Below are 25,001 nucleotides of genomic sequence, written 5' to 3'. Positions count from 1 at the left end.
ATATATTGTACTTTGGAATTCGTAAATTACTGCCTTTGAAGAGTAGCAATAGGAAAAGGGGAAAAAAAAAATAAAGCAAATGTCATATCTTCATAATTGGTTTATTGTCTCATAAAATTGCTTTTGCTCATCTCTGACTCTATGCTGGAATTGGGTTTGGGAATTCCGCTCAATAGGGTTTTGGGTTTTGTATATTTTTGTTTGCAAATGTTGAAAGAGATGAAATATGCTTTTAGTCAGAGCTTTCTGACCATATTGTATTTGGATAGGCACATATAAGGACAATATTTTCTTTGTCCCTGTTTCAAAAACTCCAAACCTGAAGGTCATTATACAGAGGATATTTTCTCATAGGGGTGAGCAGAAGCTTGAGTTCCAAAGTAATGAAGATGCAATCATCTAGCTACAGCACATGCTGTGTGTTGAGGGAAAAATGAGCGTATTGGCAAATTCTTGTGAAAACCTGTGTAAAATAGTGTTGTAACAAGTATTGTTGCGGAAAGGCTTGAACCGTGCTTGAAGTGTGCTCGTTATTGGTCAAAGCAGATGTCTTCGCTCGACCCTCGCTCAACAGGGCGCTCGAGCGAACTGTGCCGCTCGACACTCGCTCGACATTGAGCTCGAACGAACTCAAGCAGAGTGGGCCGCTCTACACTCGTTCGACACTGAGCTCGAGCGAAACTAGGCAGAATGTGTCGCTCGACACTCGCTCGACTCTGAGCTCGAGCGAACTCAGGCAGATTGTGCCGCTCGACCTTCGCTCAATACTTCGTTCCAGATCACTTACAATTTAGGGTTTTGAAGCGCCTCCTTTGATTGGAACTATTAATAGAACAACTTAACTTATGTTCTAGTGTGGTAAATCAGAGCAAAAACCCTAAGGGCCTCCAACAACTTCTTAGAGCAACCTCTCCCCCATTTGGTTGATTCTCTCTTGGATAAACACTTCTTCACCACAACACACTCAAAATCAATTCTTACATGAGTCCATTGAAGTGGACATATTTGTTGGCCGGAAGAGTCCGGAGCTGCTGTTGATGCAGAGATCGACAGGTTCTCGTGGGAAGCTATAGAAAGGTCGGAGTTCCGCATTACATGCATGTAGAGATCGAGTGGGTCACTCATGGTATTGCAAGCCAAGCTTAGCTACTACAAAGGTTTTGTGAGTGTCTCTAAATTGGTTGTAACGAACTAAAATTTCTATAGTGGATTTGAGGTGGTGTCTTACACCCAGAGTGGTTTTAAATTTTGAAGATGTTCTTCAAATGAGTTTCCACTCCGTAATCAAAATTATGTGTTGATTATTTGTGTTATTTGATTCATTTACTAACTGCTTGTTTGACCAATTTTCAAAGGGCCACAAAAATTGGTTTACACCTATTCACCCCCCCTCTAGGTGTAGTGTTATGTTGAACCACTGTTTTTTCAATTGGTATTAGAGTGGGTTCACTCCACTAGTTGTTTCCAGGACACATGCTCGCATCATGTCTTCCAGGGTCTGAATGGTGCGCTCTGACTGGCCGTCTGTCTGCGGGTGATAAGCAGTACTGAACTTCAACTTAGTACCCAAAGCTGCCTGCAAACTCTTCCAGAACTGCGACGTAAACCTCGGGTCTCGATCCGACACTATACTCTTTGGTACGCCGTGTAGTCGCACTATCTCTTTGACATACAAACGGGTCAACTTACCCAAAGAGTCGGTGTTATTAACAGGCAGAAAATGAGCACTCTTCGTTAACCAGTCCACAATCACCCAAACAGAATTCTTCCCACTAGGCGTTCTCGGCAAACCCACTACGAAGTCCATCGTGATATCATCTCATTTCCACTCAGGAATAGGGAGGGGTTGGAGCATACCTGCAGGTCTCTGATGCTCGGCCTTCACCTGACGGCACGTGTGGCATTTCTCCACATATAAGGCAACATCCTTCTTCATTCCATCCCACCAGTAATTTTTCTTCAAGTCTCGATACATCTTTGTACTGCCGGGATGAACTGAATACGGGGCCGCATGAGCTTCCGCCATGATCCGTTCTTTGAAATCTGAGTCCTTTGGGACCACTCTGCGATCTCGGAACCGAAGTATCCCATCACTATCCATGCTATAGTGCAACGGCCCTCAAGACTTTCGGACTCTTTTCCTGATGTTCAGCAGCTTCGGATCCTTTCTTTGGAGAGCTTTCAATTCTTCAAAATCAGTTACCCGAATATCAAGAACTGAAGACAAAATCTCTACTTGCTGCGAACTTTCTATAAGGAGCCTTCTCATCCCACAAAGCAATGATTCCAATTCTGACGGCTCGGCTTCATCTTCCAAATGAGACTTCCGGCTCAAAGCATCAGCAACTATATTAGCCTTCCCCGGGTGGTACTTGATCTCACACTGATAGTCACTGATTAGCTCCAGCCATCGCCTCTGCCTCATATTCAGATTTTTCTGGGAAAACAAATGCTTCAAGTTCTTGTGATCAGTAAATACCTCGCAAGCTTCCCCATACAATAAGTGCCGCCAGATCTTAAGGGCAAAGACAATCGCAGCCAATTCTAGATCATGCGTCGGATAATTCTTTTCATGGTCCTTTAACTGACGAGATGCATAGGCTACAACCCGTCCTTCCTGCATAAGGACACAACCCAAACCAAACTTAGACGCATCACTGAAGACTACGAATGGCTTATGCGGTTCTGGGAGTGCTAACACTGGTGCCGTTGTCAACCTGTTCTTCAATTCCTGGAAGCTTCTCTCACATTTCTCTGACCAAACAAATTCTGTATTCTTCCGAGTCAAAGCTGTGAGAGGTCCGGATAGGCGAGCAAAACCCTCTACAAATCTTCGGTAGTAACCGGCGAGCCCCAAGAAACTCCTGACCTCGAGCACTGTTGTCGGGCGCTGCCATGACAATATGGCTTCTACCTTACTAGGATCAACTGCCACTCCGCCCCGGGAAATTACATGCCCAAGAAATTTAACTTCTTCCAACCAGAACTCACACTTGCTGAGCTTGGCGTATAGCTGGTGTTCTCTCAATCTCTCAAGTACCAGACTAAGATGATACACATGCTCTTCAACATCTCGGGAATAAATCAGTATATCATCAATAAATACTACCACAAAGGAATCCAGGTAAGGTTGAAACACCCTATTCATTAAATCCATGAAGGCAGCAGGGGCATTAGCTAACCCAAACGGCATCACCTTAAATTCATAATGCCCATACCTCGACCTGAAAGCAATTTTAGGCACATCCCGGTCTCTGATTCTCAGCTGGTAGTATCCCGACCTTAGATCAATCTTAGAGAACACGGCTGCTCCTTGAAGCTGGTCAAACAAATCATCAATCCGCGGGAGAGGGTATTTATTTTTGATGGTCACCTTATTCAATTCCCGATAGTCAATGCACATACGGAGGGTTCCATCTTTCTTCTTAACAAATAAAACTGGTGCACCCCACGGCGAAGTACTAGGCTGAATAAATCCCTTCTCTACCAGTTCTTGCAATTGAGTCTTCAACTCTTTCAATTCAGCCTGTGCCATGCGATAAGGAGCTTTATGCACAGGAGCCGCTCCAGGTTCCAAGTCTATAACAAACTTCATCTCCCGAACAGGGGGTAGTCCGGGCAAGTCATCCACAAACACATCGGGGAATTCTTCCACAACTGGGATGTCTGCCAAAGACTTCTTCTCAGACGGCGTGGACACCATCTGCACCAAGAATGCATCCGCTCCCCATGCAATCTCTCGTCTTGCCTGAATCGCCGATATAATTATCGGTTTCTCTTTTAATCTACTCCCCACAAATTCCAGACAATCACCATCTAGAAGCTGAAAGCTAATTATCCGACTTCTGCAATTAATACTCGCAGAATATCGGTATAGCCAATCCATCCCGAGGATGATATCAAAACCCAACAGCTTGAACACCACTAAATCAGCATCCAAGAATCTTCCCTCAAAATTTAACGGGCATCCCAAGGCAACCTTGGAACACCACACCATCTCACCATCGGGTAGAGCCACTACCATAGCCTTCGGCAACGGTTCCGTGACCAAGTTACACACCCGAGTAAACGTGGAAGACACAAACGATCGTGAAGCACCTGAATCAAACAAAGTACAAGCATAAAACTCATACAAACGGACTCTTCCTGAACCAAACACACAACCCATGAAATCCAAAAAAAACAACGAAGAAACCAAATGCACCAAAAATTAAATCCAACTTAAAAATTAAATTAATCCATACCTGTGATTACTCTAGCATCATGGGTCGTTGGTGCCTCATCATCCACCTCTCCGGGTGTGACAGCATAAACCCGGGCTTGCACTGCTTGTTTCGGGTTGGTTCTTCCACCGTGTCTACCTCCACGGCTTCCTTGAACTCTGACGGGGCAATCCTGAGCAATATGTCCCACTTGGCCGCACCGATAACACTGGGGTCCGCTACTCGTCCGACACTCGCCCTCATGAGCTCTATTACAAGCTCCACAAATAGGCACACGTCCTCCTATGCGAACACTTGAGGATGCTTGAGGTCGAGTTCCGGTCCGCTGAACAAACTTCTGAGGTGAACCCGAGCTGCTTCCTTCACCAGAAAAACTCCGCCTCTTTTGCCCTGGAGGGGAGCCCATACTCAGATTATTTTCCCGCTCTATAAGGGTGGTCTATGTAGTGTTATTTTGTTTACTGTTGTTAATAAGTTTTTTTAATGATTAAAAAATTGAATATTATTGAATTTATGTATTTTTTGTAAAAAGAATAAAAATTAAGAATGTTAACAAAATATTTTTAAAAAATAAAATAAAATTATATTTATTAGTCAGATTATTGATTGGGACATCGGTCCAAGTAGCATCATCCATATAAATAATATCAATTTTAAGTAAAATGGAGAACAAGAAATGTACTCCACATGCATGTATGTATACTACGTTAGATGAATGCTTCCAAGTTCATGAATTGCAAAGATCATTTCCTTGGACCTCAGGTCTTCCGAACAGTATCCACTCGGCATCTATAGAAACTAAAGTTTAAACTATGAAGAAAATGTTTTTTTGCCCCCCTCCGACCATGGAGAAAATTGTGAATAGATTTTGTCATTTTGCTGGCTTTATTTATAGTGTAATTTCTCTCTCTCTTTACAGTTCTACTTTGCAAGTCCTGCAAGTTAACCTCCCTACTTGATTGCAAAGTTGACCAAGTTCCGGTTTATCCTTTCTTTATTAAACATCTCTCAAGGCTCCCCGACTTCAAAGCCGAAACAGTGATCCAGTTCTATTACACCCTCCCAAAATTTTCAATCCAGAGTTTGGTTTCTTCAACATCCCGTTGTATCCCCATCTAAATTTTCTTTATAGCCACTTCTTCCTTGAAAACCTCAATCTTCAATCTATAGCTCAGCTCTGAAATTCCCGATCCGAAAATTCTCCTCCACTTTTCTTCTGAATATTCGGTATATCTGCAGAGTCTTTCCGATTCTTCATCTGGGTCTTTTTCCGTTTCCATATTTTTCCCAAACTTTAACTGAGTTTCTGTTCGAACCTCGGAGTTCCTCTCTTCCCTTAAAATTCAGTTTCAGTCTCTGTATCTGGCTATTATTAAAAATGGGTACTTGCCTAAGCAAAGGCAAAACTTCAGAGCCAAGATATAATGGTTATACATCAATAGGTGGTTCTGATATGTACCACCAAAAAACCCATGAACCTGTGGTTCACCAATCAAAAATCCCAACCCAACAACCATACCACTTGCCAGCGCAGCAGGCGTTGAATCCGTCTGTGCCGGTTCCAAGCCCAAAACCTGTCCTCAGGCCAGATGCAATTCTTGACAAGGCATATGAAGATGTCAAGCAGTACTATACCATTGGTAAAGAATTAGGAAGAGGTCAATTTGGGGTCACTTATCTTTGTACTGAGAATTCAACAGGTAGGCAATACGCTTGCAAGTCTATATCGAAGAGGAAGCTTGTTAGTAAGAACGACAAGGAGGATATAAAGAGAGAGATACAAATTATGCAGCATTTGAGCGGGCAGCCCAATATTGTCGAGTTTAAGGGTGCTTATGAGGATAAGCAATCAGTTCATGTTGTTATGGAGCTATGTGCTGGTGGGGAGCTCTTTGACAGGATTATTGCTAAGGGGCATTATAGTGAAAGGGCTGCTGCTTCAATATGCAGGGCAATTGTTAATGTTGTGAATATCTGCCACTTTATGGGTGTGATGCATAGGGACCTCAAGCCTGAGAATTTCTTGCTATCTAGTAAGGATGAGAATGCACTTTTGAAGGCCACGGATTTTGGATTGTCGGTTTTCATTGAAGAAGGTAACTTTTGATTTGTTGTAATCTTCCATCATGTGGTCATGGGATTTAATGATTTGAATGAATAATGAAAAGATTTTCTTGGAGTTTTTTTATTTTTCATGTGGATATTAAAATTCATATGAAAGAAAAAAATTTATTATGTAAAACATTTTCTAGTTGGCTAGGCTCATTCTTTTGTTTTACTTCTGTAGCAATCTTTCTAGGTTTTTTCTTTTTGCAATATATTGTACTTTGGAATTCGTAAATTACTGCCTTTGAAGAGTAGCAATAGGAAAAGGGGAAAAAAAAAATAAAGCAAATGTCATATCTTCATAATTGGTTTATTGTCTCATAAAATTGCTTTTGCTCATCTCTGACTCTATGCTGGAATTGGGTTTGGGAATTCCGCTCAATAGGGTTTTGGGTTTTGTATATTTTTGTTTGCAAATGTTGAAAGAGATGAAATATGCTTTTAGTCAGAGCTTTCTGACCATATTGTATTTGGATAGGCACATATAAGGACAATATTTTCTTTGTCCCTGTTTCAAAAACTCCAAACCTGAAGGTCATTATACAGAGGATATTTTCTCATAGGGGTGAGCAGAAGCTTGAGTTCCAAAGTAATGAAGATGCAATCATCTAGCTACAGCACATGCTGTGTGTTGAGGGAAAAATGAGCGTATTGGCAAATTCTTGTGAAAACCTGTGTAAAATAGTGTTGTAACAAGTATTGTTGCGGAAAGGCTTGAACCGTGCTTGAAGTGTGCTCGTTATTGGTCAAAGCAGATGTCTTCGCTCGACCCTCGCTCAACAGGGCGCTCGAGCGAACTGTGCCGCTCGACACTCGCTCGACATTGAGCTCGAACGAACTCAAGCAGAGTGGGCCGCTCTACACTCGTTCGACACTGAGCTCGAGCGAAACTAGGCAGAATGTGTCGCTCGACACTCGCTCGACTCTGAGCTCGAGCGAACTCAGGCAGATTGTGCCGCTCGACCTTCGCTCAATACTTCGTTCCAGATCACTTACAATTTAGGGTTTTGAAGCGCCTCCTTTGATTGGAACTATTAATAGAACAACTTAACTTATGTTCTAGTGTGGTAAATCAGAGCAAAAACCCTAAGGGCCTCCAACAACTTCTTAGAGCAACCTCTCCCCCATTTGGTTGATTCTCTCTTGGATAAACACTTCTTCACCACAACACACTCAAAATCAATTCTTACATGAGTCCATTAAAGTGGACATATTTGTTGGCCGGAAGAGTCCGGAGCTGCTGTTGATGCAGAGATCGACAGGTTCTCGTGGGAAGCTATAGAAAGGTCGGAGTTCCGCATTACATGCATGTAGAGATCGAGTGGGTCACTCATGGTATTGCAAGCCAAGCTTAGCTACTACAAAGGTTTTGTGAGTGTCTCTAAATTGGTTGTAACGAACTAAAATTTCTATAGTGGATTTGAGGTGGTGTCTTACACCCAGAGTGGTTTTAAATTTTGAAGATGTTCTTCAAATGAGTTTCCACTCCGTAATCAAAATTATGTGTTGATTATTTGTGTTATTTGATTCATTTACTAACTGCTTGTTTGACCAATTTTCAAAGGGCCACAAAAATTGGTTTACACCTATTCACCCCCCCTCTAGGTGTAGTGTTATGTTGAACCACTGTTTTTTCAATTGGTATTAGAGTGGGTTCACTCCACTAGTTGTTTCCAGGACACATGCTCGCATCATGTCTTCCAGGGTCTGAATGGTGCGCTCTGACTGGCCGTCTGTCTGCGGGTGATAAGCAGTACTGAACTTCAACTTAGTACCCAAAGCTGCCTGCAAACTCTTCCAGAACTGCGACGTAAACCTCGGGTCTCGATCCGACACTATACTCTTTGGTACGCCGTGTAGTCGCACTATCTCTTTGACATACAAACGGGTCAACTTACCCAAAGAGTCGGTGTTATTAACAGGCAGAAAATGAGCACTCTTCGTTAACCAGTCCACAATCACCCAAACAGAATTCTTCCCACTAGGCGTTCTCGGCAAACCCACTACGAAGTCCATCGTGATATCATCTCATTTCCACTCAGGAATAGGGAGGGGTTGGAGCATACCTGCAGGTCTCTGATGCTCGGCCTTCACCTGACGGCACGTGTGGCATTTCTCCACATATAAGGCAACGTCCTTCTTCATTCCATCCCACCAGTAATTTTTCTTCAAGTCTCGATACATCTTTGTACTGCCGGGATGAACTGAATACGGGGCCGCATGAGCTTCCGCCATGATCCGTTCTTTGAAATCTGAGTCCTTTGGGACCACTCTGCGATCTCGGAACCGAAGTATCCCATCACTATCCATGCTATAGTGCAACGGCCCTCGAGACTTTCGGACTCTTTTCCTGATGTTCAGCAGCTTCGGATCCTTTCTTTGGAGAGCTTTCAATTCTTCAAAATCAGTTACCCGAATATCAAGAACTGAAGACAAAATCTCTACTTGCTGCGAACTTTCTATAAGGAGCCTTCTCATCCCACAAAGCAATGATTCCAATTCTGACGGCTCGGCTTCATCTTCCAAATGAGACTTCCGGCTCAAAGCATCAGCAACTATATTAGCCTTCCCCGGGTGGTACTTGATCTCACACTGATTAGCTCCAGCCATCGCCTCTGCCTCATATTCAGATTTTTCTGGGAAAACAAATGCTTCAAGTTCTTGTGATCGGTAAATACCTCGCAAGCTTCCCCATACAATAAGTGCCGCCAGATCTTAAGGGCAAAGACAATCGCAGCCAATTCTAGATCATGCGTCGGATAATTCTTTTCATGGTCCTTTAACTGACGAGATGCATAGGCTACAACCCGTCCTTCCTGCATAAGGACACAACCCAAACCAAACTTAGACGCATCACTGAAGACTACGAATGGCTTATGCAGTTCTGGGAGTGCTAACACTGGTGCTGTTGTCAACCTGTTCTTCAATTCCTGGAAGCTTCTCTCACATTTCTCTGACCAAACAAATTCTGTATTCTTCCGAGTCAAAGCTGTGAGAGGTCCGGATAGGCGAGCAAAACCCTCTACAAATCTTCGGTAGTAACCGGCGAGCCCCAAGAAACTCCTGACCTCGCGCACTGTTGTCGGGCGCTGCCATGACAATATGGCTTCTACCTTACTAGGATCAACTGCCACTCCGCCCCGGGAAATTACATGCCCAAGAAATTTAACTTCTTCCAACCAGAACTCACACTTGCTGAGCTTGGCGTATAGCTGGTGTTCTCTTAATCTCTCAAGTACCAGACTAAGATGATATACATGCTCTTCAACATCTCGGGAATAAATCAGTATATCATCAATAAATACTACCACAAAGGAATCCAGGTAAGGTTGAAACACCCTATTCATTAAATCCATGAAGGCAGCAGGGGCATTAGCTAACCCAAACGGCATCACCTTAAATTCATAATGCCCATACCTCGACCTGAAAGCAATTTTAGGCACATCCCGGTCTCTGATTCTCAGCTGGTAGTATCCCGACCTTAGATCAATCTTAGAGAACGCGGCTGCTCCTTGAAGCTGGTCAAACAAATCATCAATCCGCGGGAGAGGGTATTTATTTTTGATGGTCACCTTATTCAATTCCCGATAGTCAATGCACATACGGAGGGTTCCATCTTTCTTCTTAACAAATAAAACTGGTGCACCCCACGGCGAAGTACTAGGCTGAATAAATCCCTTCTCTACCAGTTCTTGCAATTGAGTCTTCAACTCTTTCAATTCAGCCTGTGCCATGCGATAAGGAGCTTTATGCACAGGAGCCGCTCCAGGTTCCAAGTCTATAACAAACTTCATCTCCCGAACAGGGGGTAGTCCGGGCAAGTCATCCACAAACACATCGGGGAATTCTTCCACAACTGGGATGTCTGCCAAAGACTTCTTCTCAGACGGCGTGGACACCATCTGCACCAAGAATGCATCCGCTCCCCATGCAATCTCTCGTCTTGCCTGAATCGCCGATATAATTATCGGTTTCTCTTTTAATCTACTCCCCACAAATTCCAGACAATCACCATCTAGAAGCTGAAAGCTAATTATCCGACTTCTGCAATTAATACTCGCAGAATATCGGTATAGCCAATCCATCCCGAGGATGATATCAAAACCCAACAGCTTGAACACCACCAAATCAGCATCCAAGAATCTTCCCTCAAAATTTAACGGGCATCCCAAGGCAACCTTGGAACACCACACCATCTCACCATCGGGTAGAGCCACTACCATAGCCTTCGGCAACGGTTCCGTGACCAAGTTACACACCCGAGTAAACGTGGAAGACACAAACGATCGTGAAGCACCTGAATCAAACAAAGTACAAGCATAAAACTCATACAAACGGACTCTTCCTGAACCAAACACACAACCCATGAAATCCAAAAAAAACAACGAAGAAACCAAATGCACCAAAAATTAAATCCAACTTAAAAATTAAATTAATCCATACCTGTGATTACTCTAGCATCATGGGTCGTTGGTGCCTCATCATCCACCTCTCCGGGTGTGACAGCATAAACCCGGGCTTGCACTGCTTGTTTCGGGTTGGTTCTTCCACCGTGTCTACCTCCACGGCTTCCTTGAACTCTGACGGGGCAATCCTGAGCAATATGTCCCACTTGGCCGCACCGATAACACTGGGGTCCGCTACTCGTCCGACACTCGCCCTCATGAGCTCTATTACAAGCTCCACAAATAGGCACACGTCCTCCTATGCGAACACTTGAGGATGCTTGAGGTCGAGTTCCGGTCCGCTGAACAAACTTCTGAGGTGAACCCGAGCTGCTTCCTTCACCAGAAAAACTCCGCCTCTTTTGCCCTGGAGGGGAGCCCATACTCAGATTATTTTCCCGCTCTATAAGGGTGGTCTATGTAGTGTTATTTTGTTTACTGTTGTTAATAAGTTTTTTTAATGATTAAAAAATTGAATATTATTGAATTTATGTATTTTTTGTAAAAAGAATAAAAATTAAGAATGTTAACAAAATATTTTTAAAAAATAAAATAAAATTATATTTATTAGTCAGATTATTGATTGGGACATCGGTCCAAGTAGCATCATCCATATAAATAATATCAATTTTAAGTAAAATGGAGAACAAGAAATGTACTCCACATGCATGTATGTATACTACGTTAGATGAATGCTTCCAAGTTCATGAATTGCAAAGATCATTCCCTTGGACCTCAGGTCTTCCGAACAGTATCCACTCGGCATCTATAGAAACTAAAGTTTAAACTATGAAGAAAATGTTTTTTTGCCCCCCTCCGACCATGGAGAAAATTGTGAATAGATTTTGTCATTTTGCTGGCTTTATTTATAGTGTAATTTCTCTCTCTCTTTACAGTTCTACTTTGCAAGTCCTGCAAGTTAACCTCCCTACTTGATTGCAAAGTTGACCAAGTTCCGGTTTATCCTTTCTTTATTAAACATCTCTCAAGGCTCCCCGACTTCAAAGCCGAAACAGTGATCCAGTTCTATTACACCCTCCCAAAATTTTCAATCCAGAGTTTGGTTTCTTCAACATCCCGTTGTATCCCCATCTAAATTTTCTTTATAGCCACTTCTTCCTTGAAAACCTCAATCTTCAATCTATAGCTCAGCTCTGAAATTCCCGATCCGAAAATTCTCCTCCACTTTTCTTCTGAATATTCGGTATATCTGCAGAGTCTTTCCGATTCTTCATCTGGGTCTTTTTCCGTTTCCATATTTTTCCCAAACTTTAACTGAGTTTCTGTTCGAACCTCGGAGTTCCTCTCTTCCCTTAAAATTCAGTTTCAGTCTCTGTATCTGGCTATTATTAAAAATGGGTACTTGCCTAAGCAAAGGCAAAACTTCAGAGCCAAGATATAATGGTTATACATCAATAGGTGGTTCTGATATGTACCACCAAAAAACCCATGAACCTGTGGTTCACCAATCAAAAATCCCAACCCAACAACCATACCACTTGCCAGCGCAGCAGGCGTTGAATCCGTCTGTGCCGGTTCCAAGCCCAAAACCTGTCCTCAGGCCAGATGCAATTCTTGACAAGGCATATGAAGATGTCAAGCAGTACTATACCATTGGTAAAGAATTAGGAAGAGGTCAATTTGGGGTCACTTATCTTTGTACTGAGAATTCAACAGGTAGGCAATACGCTTGCAAGTCTATATCGAAGAGGAAGCTTGTTAGTAAGAACGACAAGGAGGATATAAAGAGAGAGATACAAATTATGCAGCATTTGAGCGGGCAGCCCAATATTGTCGAGTTTAAGGGTGCTTATGAGGATAAGCAATCAGTTCATGTTGTTATGGAGCTATGTGCTGGTGGGGAGCTCTTTGACAGGATTATTGCTAAGGGGCATTATAGTGAAAGGGCTGCTGCTTCAATATGCAGGGCAATTGTTAATGTTGTGAATATCTGCCACTTTATGGGTGTGATGCATAGGGACCTCAAGCCTGAGAATTTCTTGCTATCTAGTAAGGATGAGAATGCACTTTTGAAGGCCACGGATTTTGGATTGTCGGTTTTCATTGAAGAAGGTAACTTTTGATTTGTTGTAATCTTCCATCATGTGGTCATGGGATTTAATGATTTGAATGAATAATGAAAAGATTTTCTTGGAGTTTTTTTATTTTTCATGTGGATATTAAAATTCATATGAAAGAAAAAAATTTATTATGTAAAACATTTTCTAGTTGGCTAGGCTCATTCTTTTGTTTTACTTCTGTAGCAATCTTTCTAGGTTTTTTCTTTTTGCAATATATTGTACTTTGGAATTCGTAAATTACTGCCTTTGAAGAGTAGCAATAGGAAAAGGGGAAAAAAAAAATAAAGCAAATGTCATATCTTCATAATTGGTTTATTGTCTCATAAAATTGCTTTTGCTCATCTCTGACTCTATGCTGGAATTGGGTTTGGGAATTCCGCTCAATAGGGTTTTGGGTTTTGTATATTTTTGTTTGCAAATGTTGAAAGAGATGAAATATGCTTTTAGTCAGAGCTTTCTGACCATATTGTATTTGGATAGGCACATATAAGGACAATATTTTCTTTGTCCCTGTTTCAAAAACTCCAAACCTGAAGGTCATTATACAGAGGATATTTTCTCATAGGGGTGAGCAGAAGCTTGAGTTCCAAAGTAATGAAGATGCAATCATCTAGCTACAGCACATGCTGTGTGTTGAGGGAAAAATGAGCGTATTGGCAAATTCTTGTGAAAACCTGTGTAAAATAGTGTTGTAACAAGTATTGTTGCGGAAAGGCTTGAACCGTGCTTGAAGTGTGCTCGTTATTGGTCAAAGCAGATGTCTTCGCTCGACCCTCGCTCAACAGGGCGCTCGAGCGAACTGTGCCGCTCGACACTCGCTCGACATTGAGCTCGAACGAACTCAAGCAGAGTGGGCCGCTCTACACTCGTTCGACACTGAGCTCGAGCGAAACTAGGCAGAATGTGTCGCTCGACACTCGCTCGACTCTGAGCTCGAGCGAACTCAGGCAGATTGTGCCGCTCGACCTTCGCTCAATACTTCGTTCCAGATCACTTACAATTTAGGGTTTTGAAGCGCCTCCTTTGATTGGAACTATTAATAGAACAACTTAACTTATGTTCTAGTGTGGTAAATCAGAGCAAAAACCCTAAGGGCCTCCAACAACTTCTTAGAGCAACCTCTCCCCCATTTGGTTGATTCTCTCTTGGATAAACACTTCTTCACCACAACACACTCAAAATCAATTCTTACATGAGTCCATTGAAGTGGACATATTTGTTGGCCGGAAGAGTCCGGAGCTGCTGTTGATGCAGAGATCGACAGGTTCTCGTGGGAAGCTATAGAAAGGTCGGAGTTCCGCATTACATGCATGTAGAGATCGAGTGGGTCACTCATGGTATTGCAAGCCAAGCTTAGCTACTACAAAGGTTTTGTGAGTGTCTCTAAATTGGTTGTAACGAACTAAAATTTCTATAGTGGATTTGAGGTGGTGTCTTACACCTAGAGTGGTTTTAAATTTTGAAGATGTTCTTCAAATGAGTTTCCACTCCGTAATCAAAATTATGTGTTGATTATTTGTGTTATTTGATTCATTTACTAACTGCTTGTTTGACCAATTTTCAAAGGGCCACAAAAATTGGTTTACACCTATTCACCCCCCCTCTAGGTGTAGTGTTATGTTGAACCACTGTTTTTTCAATTGGTATTAGAGTGGGTTCACTCCACTAGTTGTTTCCAGGACACATGCTCGCATCATGTCTTCCAGGGTCTGAATGGTGCGCTCTGACTGGCCGTCTGTCTGCGGGTGATAAGCAGTACTGAACTTCAACTTAGTACCCAAAGCTGCCTGCAAACTCTTCCAGAACTGTGACGTAAACCTCGGGTCTCGATCCGACACTATACTCTTTGGTACGCCGTGTAGTCGCACTATCTCTTTGACATACAAACGGGTCAACTTACCCAAAGAGTCGGTGTTATTAACAGGCAGAAAATGAGCACTCTTCGTTAACCAGTCCACAATCACCCAAACAGAATTCTTCCCACTAGGCGTTCTCGGCAAACCCACTACGAAGTCCATCGTGATATCATCTCATTTCCACTCAGGAATAGGGAGGGGTTGGAGCATACCTGCAGGTCTCTGATGCTCGGCCTTCACCTGACGGCACGTGTGGCATTTCTCCACATATAAGGCAACATCCTTCTTCATTCCATCCCACCAGTAATTTTTCTTCAAGTCTCGATACATCTTTGTACTGCCGGGATGAACTGAATACGGGGCCGCATGAGCTTCCGCCATGATCCGTTCTTTGAAATCTGAGTCCTTTGGGACCACTCTGCGATCTCGGAACCGAAGTATCCCATCACTATCCATGCTATAGTGCAACGGCCCTCAAGACTTTCGGACTCTTTTCCTGATGTTCAGCAGCTTCGGATCCTTTCTTTGGAGAGCTTTCAATTCTTCAAAATCAGTTACCCGAATATCAAGAACTGAAGACAAAATCTCTACTTGCTGCAAACTTTCTATAAGGAGCCTTCTCATCCCACAAAGCAATGATTCCAATTCTGACGGCTCGGCTTCATCTTCCAAATGAGACTTCCGGCTCAAAGCATCAGCAACTATATTAGCCTTCCCCGGGTGGTACTTGATCTCACACTGATAGTCACTGATTAGCTCCAGCCATCGCCTCTGCCTCATATTCAGATTTTTCTGGGAAAACAAATGCTTCAAGTTCTTGTGATCAGTAAATACCTCGCAAGCTTCCCCATACAATAAGTGCCGCCAGATCTTAAGGGCAAAGACAATCGCAGCCAATTCTAGATCATGCGTCGGATAATTCTTTTCATGGTCCTTTAACTGACGAGATGCATAGGCTACAACCCGTCCTTCCTGCATAAGGACACAACCCAAACCAAACTTAGACGCATCACTGAAGACTACGAATGGCTTATGCGGTTCTGGGAGTGCTAACACTGGTGCCGTTGTCAACCTGTTCTTCAATTCCTGGAAGCTTCTCTCACATTTCTCTGACCAAACAAATTCTGTATTCTTCCGAGTCAAAGCTGTGAGAGGTCCGGATAGGCGAGCAAAACCCTCTACAAATCTTCGGTAGTAACCGGCGAGCCCCAAGAAACTCCTGACCTCGAGCACTGTTGTCGGGCGTTGCCATGACAATATGGCTTCTACCTTACTAGGATCAACTGCCACTCCGCCCCGGGAAATTACATGCCCAAGAAATTTAACTTCTTCCAACCAGAACTCACACTTGCTGAGCTTGGCGTATAGCTGGTGTTCTCTCAATCTCTCAAGTACCAGACTAAGATGATACACATGCTCTTCAACATCTCGGGAATAAATCAGTATATCATCAATAAATACTACCACAAAGGAATCCAGGTAAGGTTGAAACACCCTATTCATTAAATCCATGAAGGCAGCAGGGGCATTAGCTAACCCAAACGGCATCACCTTAAATTCATAATGCCCATACCTCGACCTGAAAGCAATTTTAGGCACATCCCGGTCTCTGATTCTCAGCTGGTAGTATCCCGACCTTAGATCAATCTTAGAGAACACGGCTGCTCCTTGAAGCTGGTCAAACAAATCATCAATCCGCGGGAGAGGGTATTTATTTTTTATGGTCACCTTATTCAATTCCCGATAGTCAATGCACATACGGAGGGTTCCATCTTTCTTCTTAACAAATAAAACTGGTGCACCCCACGGCGAAGTACTAGGCTAAATAAATCCCTTCTCTACCAGTTCTTGCAACTGAGTCTTCAACTCTTTCAATTCAGCCGGTGCCATGCGATAAGGAGCTTTATGCACAGGAGCCGCTCCAGGTTCCAAGTCTATAACAAACTCAATCTCCCGAACAGGGGGTAGTCCGGGCAAGTCATCCACAAACACATCGGGGAATTCTTCCACAACTGGGATGTCTGCCAAAGACTTCTTCTCAGACGGCGTGGACACCATCTGCACCAAGAATGCATCCGCTCCCCATGCAATCTCTCGTCTTGCCTGAATCGCCGATATAATTATCGGTTTCTCTTTTAATCTACTCCCCACAAATTCCAGACAATCACCATCTAGAAGCTGAAAGCTAATTATCCGACTTCTGCAATTAATACTCGCAGAATATCGGTATAGCCAATCCATCCCGAGGATGATATCAAAACCCAACAGCTTGAACACCACCAAATCAGCATCCAAGAATCTTCCCTCAAAATTTAACGGGCATCCCAAGGCAACCTTGGAACACCACACCATCTCACCATCGGGTAGAGCCACTACCATAGCCTTCGGCAACGGTTCCGTGACCAAGTTACACACCCGAGTAAACGTGGAAGACACAAACGATCGTGAAGCACCTGAATCAAACAAAGTACAAGCATAAAACTCATACAAACGGACTCTTCCTGAACCAAACACACAACCCATGAAATCCAAAAAAAACAACGAAGAAACCAAATGCACCAAAAATTAAATCCAACTTAAAAATTAAATTAATCCATACCTGTGATTACTCCAGCATCATGGGTCGCTGGTGCCTTATCATCCACCTCTCCGGGTGTGACAGCATAAACCCGGGCTTGCACTGCTTGTTTCGGGTTGGTTCTTCCACCGTGTCTACCTCCACGGCTTCCTTGAACTCTGACGGGGCAATCCTGAGCAATATGTCTCACTTGGCCGCACCGATAACACTGGGGTCCGCTACTCGTCCGACACTCGCCCTCATGAGCTCTATTACAAGCTCCACAAATAGGCACACGTCCTCCTATGCGAACACTTGAGGATGCTTGAGGTCGAGTTCCGGTCCGCTGAACAAACTTCTGAGGTGAACCCGAGCTGCTTCCTTCACCAGAAAAACTCCGCCTCTTTTGCCCTGGAGGGGAGCCCATACTCAGATTATTTTCCCGCTCTATAAGGGTGGCCACATCCACTAACTCCTGAAAAGTGGATATCCGATGGCTGACCACCATACGGCGTATGTCATGACGCAGCCCCTCCTGGAAACGATCTGCTCGCATCTCCTCAGTGGCGACAAGGTGAGGAGCAAACCGCTCAAGTTCTATGAACCTCTAGGCGTACAGTTCCACTGTCGCGCCCCCTTGGACCAGATTGGAGAACTCTCTTGCCTTTTGCTTCCTTACCAATGCAGGAAAGAAGCGGTCATTGAACTCCTTCTTGAAACGCTGCCAGGTCACCGCAGCGAAAGATCCCAGTTCAGATTCCAACAGCACCCTCTTGGTATCCCACCAATCAGAAGCGATACCTTGCAAGAGATAGCTGGCGTAAAGTACTTGCTGTGCCTCAGTGCACCCACACACCTCAAAAGTCTTCTCCAGATCTTTGATCCATTTTCCAGCCTGAAGTGGATCCTCATTTCCAGTGAAGTGTGGAGTCCTATGCGCCAAGAAGCGCTCATAGGTGCATCCGACTTGCACCATGCTACTGGACCCTCCTGGATACATCCAAGGCCCTCCCTGATATGGCCAGGGACCTCCTGGTTGTGGCCAATACCCTCCTTGTTGCGGACAAGGCTCTCCTGACGGTGGATAAGGCCCTCCTGATGGTGGACAAGGCCCTCCTGATGGTGGCCAAGGACCCCCTTGTGGTGACCAAGGTCTTTGTGGTGGCCAAGGCCCTGCCTGTTGAGACCTCGCACTCTGTTGCATAAACTCCGTCATCTGCCGAATTGCTTCGGCTATGGAGTCATCCCTGGAGGTATTGTCCCGTGGCTCCTGAGTATTTTTCCTTGGTCTCCCTGGTCTCCCCATATTCCTGTCACAACACCACTCTTGACCCTCCTTTAAGAAAACAAATAAAAACCCATCATAAAACCAACAAAAACAAAAATAGCACTACACAGCAAGAAACAAAAGAAACCAGCATGCCAAAACATAACTAAATAAAATAAAAACAAGCAAACAAGCCCAAACAAATAAAACAAATAAAACAAATAAAACAACTATACTTAACATAATTTTCAAAACACAACTTTAAAAACATTCTGGTACTACCTACGGGACATGTGGTTTTACCCAGAGCCAAACCGCTCTGATACCACCTGTGACGCCCCCAAATCCCCACGCCCGAGCACGGAAAAATCGAGACGTCCGGATGGTGACAACCCGGGTCACCATCCCATCGACGGGTGCCAAGTGTGTGCAAAAGCAACATATGTGCACGAAGAAACACGCAGCGGATAACGAAAGCCATAACTAAGTACCAGAATTTTTATTAACGTAATACAAGCTGTTTAAAACGTACATAGATAAAATATTACAAAACACAAATACAGTTTTAAACAAATATACAACATAGCATCAGCAGCCCGGCGGAGCCGCATCCTCGGGCTCAGCCTCCTCCTCTTCGTCCTCTAACTCTGCACCAAAAGCTACGGAACCAAGAATGGTACCGCAGGTAAGTAAAACCCAAACACTACTAGATAAAAACACATAAAACTCAAACAAGATGCATGAAACATGCCCAATGCACAAAGCCCATAAAACACCCGTTTTCCACACACGCCAAAAACCCAATTGGCCCAAAACACACAACCTTTCTAACTAACACGCCAAAAGTCACATTTGGCCCAATATCTCGCCAAAAGTCCATTTGGCCCAATACCACGCCAAAAGTCCCATTTGGCCTCTCAAACCATTATCCAATTTTAATCGCGTGCACCATGACCTCCCCTAGGGGTCATCCGCACACCCTGGCTCCAGTGCCACACCGCAGAGTACCACCGCGCGTGTGACACCTAACAAGCGATGCCCAGTTCCGGTGGGGGAAGTGGTGCGCCGTAGGGAGGGGAAGAGAATGGGACCGGTGGGGGGCCGAGTGGTGGCCGGACGGCGGTGGGCGATGCAAAAAAAGAAATGAGGTCCAATCCTCACTCCGGAAAACAAAACAAAACCGCCAAAAAGAGGTTAAAACCACAAAACATCTAAAAGAAATAAAACACAACCTCAAATAAATTAAATTAAGTTAAAAAGGTTGGCTGTGTGCTAGGCCTTTCCTAAACCCAGATGAACACTGCCATGCCGGCATCACTCCACGTGCCACACAATTGCAACCATCACAACATGGCCCATATGTGGGGTGACTCTGATACCATTTGTTATGAACCCACTAGGTAGAACTCACCCTTGAAAATCGGCTTACAAGGGAAGGGTGCCTAGGGGCTTATAATTCACCAACCAATCCCATACTTAGTCAATGTGGGATCTTAACAAACCATCAAGCTAGTGTGGACAGTCCCATGGTTCTGTGGTGTGAAAATGAGAGAAGGGGCTTGCGAAAGTGAAAGAGAGTGTAGATAGAGAGTTAGAGAAACCAGGGAAAAGACAAAGCAAGGCAACCATGTGGGTTTATGGTTCTACAAGGCAAAGCAAGGCAACAATGTGGACGTGGTGGTTAAGGTTTTGGACTATCGCATTCATCGATATAGGGGAAGACTAAAGAGGAGTGCAGATATGGCAAACTAGAGCAAGCCTTCGTTGCAAAAGTGGATCTCTGGTTGGATTTCGATCAGATAGTTTGATCTGGATCAAGGATGTTTTTGTCTAATTTGACTTGTTATCAGAGTATTAAGTCTGTTTGGATATGTAGTAGGGGCATTTTAGCCCAGTCTAAGAATTGTAGCAAAGGCACTTTGATTAGATCAATATCTATAGTATGGCTATTTCAATCCAATATTAAATCTATAGAGAGGCAGTTTGGTCCAAGTCATCAAATGAACTCTTACATTGTAGGGTCTTAACTTACTCTTTTATTATAGATAGATTTTTAAATAATTATTTCATAGAATATTATTATTTTTGAAATTCAAACCTCAAATAAAATTTCAGTAAATTTAAAAAATAATAAGATTTTATTGATGTGTTTGTAAAATAGTTGTTTATATGTACCTTTAATAGAAAAATTTTATTTATAAGTTAGCGCAAAAGACACATGTATACTTTATATAATACTGATGATGTGGCTAGATTTGATTCGTTAAATTTACAATTTAAAACTTGTAAATCAAATCATGCCATGTCAATAATGTCGATATGTATTCTCCGAACTGCTATAGAATAGAATGACTTTTTAATAACTGCTTATATATCTTTTGACTCCTTAGGACTCATTTGGGAAATGAGATGATAAATTTTGTAAATAGTAGTGAAATTATTTAGTTAAGATGTTTGATTAGATTTTGAAAAATGAGAGATAAAAAATTTTAATAAAAATATTATAAAGTTAAAATATTGTTAGAATATAATTTTTGTTTTAAAAATTAAAAAAGTTAAATTATTTTTTGTATTTTGTTTAGAGGTTTGAAAAAGTTATCATGATTATGTAATGATTAGATAAAAAATTAAAAAATATTTACATTTTAATAATAATTAGAAAAACGATGAGATAAGATGATATTGATTACGAAACTTTAGATATTTGTACGATTTGCTTATTGACCAAATTTCTATGTTTTCAGTTTGTTTATAGCCATGTTGCAAGTTTCTAGATTTGGCAATGGAAAATGCTTTTTGCAATTGTGTTGGGGAGCCACAGCGTAGTCGGTGCCAATGTGGCATTAATGAAACGGTTTGTTTCATTCAATTGTAGCCGCCTCGATTTCTTTCTTTCTTCCCTCACATTTTACACTTCGATTCTTTTTGTTCTTCTCTCTCCCATTTTCAATCCCTTCGATGAAAATTTTTCCCATCCCCTTATCCCCACAGAATATAGAGACTTCGATTCCTCCATCTTCCGGAAGCATTTTCCTTCAATTTATGAGGAATAGTTATCCCATTCGATTCCCCCACATTTTTCTCCCATTCAATTTCACCATCTCCATCTCCTTCTCCCTTTCTCTTCTTTTTCCATCTTCAAGATCTCCATCATCATGTTCCTTCGTAGTTCAGTCTGATAACCATAACCTTAACCCTAACATTTCCTCTTTCTCTTCCTTTTAAAAATCCTAACCCGTTCATTTCCCATTTTTTCGAAAACCCTAACCCTAACATTTTCCCTTTCTCTTCATTTTGAAAACCATAACCCTAACATTTTCACTTTCTATTCATTTCGAAAACCCAAACCCTAACCCTAACCAAGCTTCGATTTCTCTTCAAAACTTGAACCCTAACCATTTCTCCTTTCTCTTTGTAACCCTAACCATCACTAAACAACATGGTCTCATTCTCATGAATGAGAATGACTGACCGAGAAGCTTAAAGCATGGTAAGCTCTCTCACCCTAACTCTGAAAACTAATGATTTCTAATATAGTAAGTTCTCTGATATTTTACATCTGATGATTCATTATTTCATTTGTATGTTTGAGTGTGCAACATCTTTGAAGTAAATCAGTTCTGTCTAGTTTGGATTGCTAAATTATTCTGTTTTAATTTAAGTAAATCAATTTTATTTTTTTGGTTTGGAAGAGGTACATTATTGTGTTTTAATTTAATGAAGTGGCTTTTTCAAACTGGTTGATGGTGGCTATTGTTACTCCATTTTGTTTATATTGAAGTAAATCACTTTTGCTTTTTGGTTTGGAGGAGATACATTGTTGGGTTTTCATTCAATGAAGCATCTAATGGTGGCTTTTTCAAACTGGTTGATGGTGGCTATTTTTACTCCATTATGTTTATATTGAAGTAAATCACTTTTGTTTTTTGGATTGGAAGAGGTACATTATTGTGTTTTCATTTAAAAGCGTCTAATGGTGGCTTTGTCAAATTGGTTGATGGTGGCTATTGTTACTCCATTCTGTTTATATTGAAGTAAATCAATCCTATTTTTTAGTTTGGAAGAGGTACATTATTGTGTTTTAATTTAATGTAGCATCTAATTTTCCCTTTGCCTTATTGTTTGATCTTAGAAATTGTAAAATGTTTTTTTTCCTGCTGTTTAGATTATTGTATTGTGAATCTATTTTTAGTTAGAATGTCATCATCATCAATGTCTTTTGCATTTGTTGTTGATCTACTTTGAGTACACCAGTGCGCTTTTGTGAGGTTGAAGCCACACTAAGATACTCAAATACTACAAGAAATCATAGCTTAGCCTTCTTAGGATGTCAAAAGTACAACATTGAGGTAACTACAACATTCATCTTAAACATTTGTATTATTTGCTTAGTCCTACCCAATATTCTTGCGTATCTAATCTTTTCCTTTAAAATGATTAGGGATTACTGTACTGCAAGTATTTTAAGTGGGCAAATAGTCAGGACATAGACCGAGACCTTCTAAAAGAGAAAAATAAGTTGCTAAAATACATGGACAAGAGACTCAACAATATTGAGAAAATGGAGATTCATCTCTAAAAGAAAGCAGATGAGATCAAGAAGAAAGAGATTTTGCTAGCCAATAGAAATGAAGAGATTGTGAAGAAGAAGTGGATGCTTCTTCAGTAACAAGCTGAAATCAGGCGCTCCCGCACACTACTCCGGCTATTTTGGGCTTTTGTCATTATTGTGATTTGTTACATGCTAGTATCTAAGTGATGTCAGATTGTATCTCACAAGTTATTTGATAGTAGTAAGGTTATTGCAAAAAATTTGTCTGTTAATACTCTTAAGTTAGTCAGAGCTAATGTGAAGTGATGGTGGAAATACTGTAACTACATTTTGGTCATTTTGTTGGAGTTGTTGTAATTGTATTACAGGAGGTTAAGCCTATGTTTCGAGGAATGTATTTGCTATTGAATTCGAAGTACTTGTACATGTGTAAGAAGAATTGTAACTGCAAGAACTTTTGTAGATATCTGATTTACAAGAGTTGTTAATACAATAGTTGTTGTACTGAATCTTTTTTTCTCCCTATTTTCATTAGAATATCACAGTTCTTGTAGCAATTGTAGGAAGAGCCTAATGTCCATGATTTATTAGACCATTCTTAAGCATCTCAACCTGAACATATAAACTACCACTCTATGCACATTTAGGTCATATTCTTTTCTTATGCACCTATTTCCTCATAAATAACATGTTATATAATCTACCACTCACTTTCAACAACTATTTGAAATGAAAAATAAAAGATAACATCACTTCATATAATACACCATGTCCAAAACAAGAGAGTCAAGCTTCTAGTTCATAGAACATCACTTACATTTGTTGTACAAATAAAAATACCATCCACAAGAATCAACTTAACAATAAGTCACAACCAATACAAAAGCAACATGATCTAAAGCTGCTTCTCCATCAACAGAATACAACCAATACAAAAGCTGCTGCTTCTCCACCAACTTCTTTAGAATCTATAACTTCTGCAACATGATCTGAATATGCTACTTCTGCATCAACAGAACACAAGCACTCTAAACAACATTAGCATCGAGCTATTGATTCTCTACCTTTAGTTGTAATCCATCCAACCCAAGTTATGTCTGTAATGAATAATACTCAATTAATGCGTTATGTCAACAAATTATTACTTATTAACTGTTTATTGATTATTACACTTTCTTGAGTCCCAATGACTGCTTCCCGTAGCTGCGTTCCACTAATGTCAACAGTTGAGCTGTTTGGAACAGTCTGGTGATAAATAACAAAAATAACCCCATAGTAGCAATTCAAATATACGTATATAACAATTCAATATATAATAATGGAAAATTATACTTCTTCCTGTACGTTTCCAACAGTGAATGTATCTATATTTGATGGGCCAAATAAATTCATTCGTGTGTCTCAAATTGGTGCATCTCCCCCATCACACTAATAATCACGTAAGAAGTAACAAAACATGTATGTATTAATTTTCTTTTAAAAAAAAATTAGCAATAACAATAATAAATTTAATACCAACAAAATGAATTATTACAATGGTGCACCTGTTTACGTTTCCCCTTTACAGGTGCTTTTTGCTTCTTCACTTTAACCTTCAGGACCCATTTCTTCATCGTGGAAGCTCTCCTCAGAGATGGGGGTCTTCCTTTCTCTCTCACAACTAGTGGACTGAGTATCAGCTTTGAACTACCAATTGTAGTTGGCTCCAATGTGGAAGAACCAACATTGGAACCCATTTGGGTCATAGATGGGGCTTGTTGGTTATGATGATATAAGTCAATCATCCCATATAACTTTCCCTTTGCATCCTCAGTGTGCTCATTGGAACCCATTGCATAAGTTATCATCTAATAACAGATATTCAATAGACGTGAATATTTGTTAGCATCTGGATGGTGATCCCCTACGTCATAG

General features: G+C 41.7%; 1 long non-coding RNA gene and 1 pseudogene across 1 annotated transcript; both read left to right on the top strand.

The window, feature by feature from the left end:
• The first annotated feature begins 4,963 nt into the window (after nucleotides 1–4,963).
• LOC122310243 lies at nucleotides 4,964–12,930 on the top strand (annotated as a pseudogene).
• Nucleotides 12,931–21,133: 8,203 nt separating this feature from the next.
• Nucleotides 21,134–23,411, top strand: LOC122311441. Its single transcript, XR_006242788.1, has 2 exons — nucleotides 21,134–22,884; nucleotides 22,977–23,411. It is a non-coding gene; the product is annotated as an uncharacterized LOC122311441 (long non-coding RNA).
• The last annotated feature ends 1,590 nt before the right edge of the window (nucleotides 23,412–25,001 follow it).

This window comes from Carya illinoinensis, chromosome 5 (assembly GCF_018687715.1).
Source record: "Carya illinoinensis cultivar Pawnee chromosome 5, C.illinoinensisPawnee_v1, whole genome shotgun sequence".
NCBI classification, from domain to species: domain Eukaryota; kingdom Viridiplantae; phylum Streptophyta; class Magnoliopsida; order Fagales; family Juglandaceae; genus Carya; species Carya illinoinensis.
Note: the sequence above shows the minus strand (reverse complement) of the source record. Positions and strands in the feature narration are given on the sequence as shown.